At 56.2% G+C, this 3,830-nt stretch overlaps 1 pseudogene; it reads right to left on the bottom strand.

Moving 5' to 3' along the window:
• Positions 1 to 2,203: 2,203 nt before the first annotated feature.
• On the bottom strand, positions 2,204 to 3,281 carry LOC146870494 (28S ribosomal RNA; annotated as a pseudogene).
• Between the last annotated feature and the right edge of the window lie 549 nt (positions 3,282 to 3,830).

Raw genomic sequence — 3,830 nt, 5'->3', positions numbered from 1 at the left:
TAGTCAATACCCTTGTGAGCACCGGAGTACTCAAGTTACCTAGCCCACGGGCTGCGGGTGCATAGGTGTGAACTTGCGTCGGGTTTCGTCGTGGACTCCTATGGATGCCTGAAGGAAAGTTGCTGACAGGCAGTCAGTGAGGAGTGTCCGGTGGATCCAAAGGATGGAATCAAGAAGGAAGGATACCTGCAAGCAGAAGGGACAGAGTCTAGGTCACCAGCCAGGAGCCGGGAAGGAACCAGGAAGGAACCAGGCGATGTCGTGAAGATGCAGGTGTAGAGGTGAAGCTTGTCGCAGCAGCCACGGGTACCAGGAGACGTCGAGGACGACCAGGACCAGGGGGTGAGCTGTCCCACGAAGGCTCTTGCTGTCGGCGGCGTCGAAGTCGAGTCAGGACCCAACAAACCTTGGCAAGCGGAACCCACGCAGGATGGAGGACTTGCTTCTGGTGCAGACCAGGAAGGTCTGGGGTGCCTCTCTTTCACAGAGGAGCGGGTGCCAGTCTGGAGGAGCCGGACCAGCAAGATGAAAACAAAGTTTCTTCGTCGCAGATGTCACTAGCCAACGGGCCAGCAACCGGACAACACGTCGAGCAACTCAGGTGCAGAAGGGCCCCACGCAGAACACGTGAAGTGTGGGGAGCTGGTCTTCTTTGCAGATGGTGCTCGGGATGGGGGCTTCTCAATTCCCCAAGCACAGCCTCGAGGAAGCCTCAGAAGTTGCGCTAGTCAGGTACTAGCCACTTTTCCCAAGTCGCCGGTCCCACGTCCCTCGTCGGCTCCACGGGTCTCAGCTTCGCTGCAGATGTGGATCTGGGTCAGAGGTGTCTGGAAGTCTTGGCGCTGGTCTGTCTCTGCAGTCGTCCCTCGTAGGATCAGTCGCAAAGCAAGCAGCGGTCGCTGGATGGTGCCTGGTTGCCCAGGGTGGTCACTCCTTGGCCACAAGGGAGATTTCTTAAGTCTTCTTCCTGAGGTCGAAGGTCCAGAGTTTCTGTTTAAGTTGCAGATTCAGGTTAATCTAATTTAGCAGGGCTCAGCTACCTACTGATATACTGGGCTAGTGGGCTGGGCTACCTGCAAGGTCCCTCCTATGGGTGGGACCAGGAAGGGGAGTGGTTACACCCCCTTTCCTTTGTCCAGTTAAGCGCCAGAGCTAGGGCTGGAGTGCCCCAGCGCCGGTTTGAACTGGACTATGCATGGGACACCTTGTGTGCCCCAGGCAGTGTCTAGTTTCTTTCATCCCTCCCTGCCCCAATACACTAAATCCTGTCTGGGGTGGTGCTCGCACCTCCCAAGGCAGGAAACCTATTGTCCAAGCCTCCCTCGCTGGAAGGACTCCCAGCAGCAGGAGGTCAGACTTGTGTCTGTGGCAGCAGCATCCATTTTGTGATGCTGGGGCTCTGGTTAACTTTAACCGGGTAAGTAGGTTTCAACATGTCTTCTCCCTCTAGAAGGGAGGAATAATATCCTCATTGCCAGAAATGGTATGGGGATATTATTCCAAAGTGTTAGACACCTTACACGACATGTTTTGATAAAGCCAAACCATAGTTACCATAACCGTTTAAGATTATGAGGTACTTTAAGAGTATATGGTAGGCTATATCATAGAACAGCTATAAGGACATGGTTCCGAAAGCTGCAGACAGGCTCAGCTCATGCTAGAGCACCATCTCACATGTTACCAAGCACTCTGCCTCCAGGATTGTTAAGGCCTGCCATAGGAGTGGCTGATAGGTACACATGTGTCTATATATAAGGTAGGTATATGAATACTACACCTAAGCAAGGAGTGATTACACGACCTTGCCCCAGCTGAGTGATCAGCCAGTTGTGTCATAATGGAAGGCCAGGCCAGGGGTGGCACAATACATGCTGCAGCCCCTGGTAGGCCTAGGGTACACCTATGCCCTGAGTACCTGAGGTACACTATACAGGGGCCAATAAGGTGATCCTAACCAATTGGGTTATGCACCTAAAGTACATAGTATCAATTTAGAGAGAGAACAGCTGGGCTGTGGGTCTGATTGGCAGGCCCACAGCCACATCTAAGTCAAAAACCAGTGAAGCAAAAGCAAAAAGTGGGGGTGAACATAGAAAGCAGACCCTACTCTCCTACACCTAAAGTACATAGTATGAATTTAGAGAGATAACAGTTGGGCTGTGGGTCTGATTAGCAGGCCCACAGCCACATCTAAGTCGAAAACCAGTGAAGCAAAAGCAAAAAGTGGGGGTGAACATAGAATGCAGACCCTACTCTCCTACATCCGCCACTCCGGGTTCGGGAATCTGAACCCGACTCCCTTTCGATCGGCCGAGGGCAACGGAGGCCATCCGCCCGTCCCTTCCGAACGGCGCTCGCCCATCTCTTAGGACCGACTGACCCATGTTCAACTGCTCTTCACATGGAACCCTTCTCCACTTCGGCCTTCAAAGTTCTCGTTTGAATATTTGCTACTACCACTAAGATCTGCACCTGCAGCGGCTCCACCCGGGCCCTCGCCCCGGGCTTCCGTGCGTACCGCAGCGGCCCTCCTACTCATCCCGGCTTAGCCCCCGCGGCTCTCAGCGCCGGCAACGGCCGGGTATGGGCCCGACGCTCCAGCGCCATCCATTTTCAGGGCTAGTTGATTCGACAGGTGAGTTGTTACACACTCCTTAGCGGATTCCGACTTCCATGGCCACCGTCCTGCTGTCTATATCAACTAACACCTTTTCTGGGGTCTGATGAGCGTCGGCATCGGGCGCCTTAACCCGGCGTTCGGTTCATCCCGCAGCGCCAGTTCTGCTTACCAAAAGTGGCCCACTAGGCACTCGCATTCCATGCCTGGCTCCACGCCAGCGAGCCGGGCTTCTTACCCATTTAAAGTTTGAGAATAGGTTGAGATCGTTTCGGCCCCAAGACCTCTAATCTTTCGCTTTACCAGATAAAACTGGGGGCTCCGAGCGCCAGCTATCGTGAGGGAAACTTCGGAGGGAACCAGCTACTAGATTGTTCGATTAGTCTTTCGCCCCTATACCCAGGTCGGATGACCGATTTGCACGTCAGTACCGCTACGGACCTCCACCAGAGTTTCCTCTGGCTTCGCCCTGCCCAGGCATAGTTCACCATCTTTCGGGTCCTATCACGCACGCTCATGCTCCACCTCCCCGACGGAGCGAGCGAGACGGGCCGGTGGTGCGCCCGCCGCTGGAAAGAGGGGTGGTGCCAGCCAAGGGATGCACTGCCATTCGGTTCCCCCCTCCTCACCGCTGGGGGGGTTCGTGCCGGGTGAACTTGGGTTCCGTCTCGGAGAGGGACAGGGTATGGGGGCCGCCGCCCGTCCCCGGTCCCTCGTGTGTTGGTCGGGCCTTCCCCGAGGGGAAGGGGCCTGCCGAAGTCCCGGTCCTCACCCGAGCACCCCATGCAGCCGCGGACCGCTCCGCCGGCCGGGGCGTGCCAGGTCAGGGCCGGGCCCTGTGCCTACGGTGCATGCTCGCAGGAGGCGGGCCGAGGGCTTCGGGCTGGCGCCGTCGGTCGCTCGGGCCGCTCCGCCATTAATCTTACGGAAACCTTGTTACGACTTTTACTTCCTCTAGATCATGGGTACTCACAAACTTTCTCTCAGGGGCCAAATTTACAGTGTGTGTTGTGGCCGAGGGCCGCGCCGTGGGGGCAGGGTCATTGGGGAGGGGGCGGGGCTAGAGCAACAAACAAAAAGACTGTGACCATGAGGTGGAACACAGGCCCCTGCAGCGGACGCCTTCGTCCACTGAGCCACCTGACCCGGCATACACATATCTCTCTCGCTCGCTCTCTCTCTCCCTTCCTCTATCACTCTCTCTATCACT

Source organism: Triturus cristatus, chromosome 1_1, assembly GCF_964204655.1.
Source record: "Triturus cristatus chromosome 1_1, aTriCri1.1, whole genome shotgun sequence".
Classification (NCBI taxonomy): Eukaryota; Metazoa; Chordata; class Amphibia; order Caudata; family Salamandridae; genus Triturus; species Triturus cristatus.
Note: the sequence above shows the minus strand (reverse complement) of the source record. Positions and strands in the feature narration are given on the sequence as shown.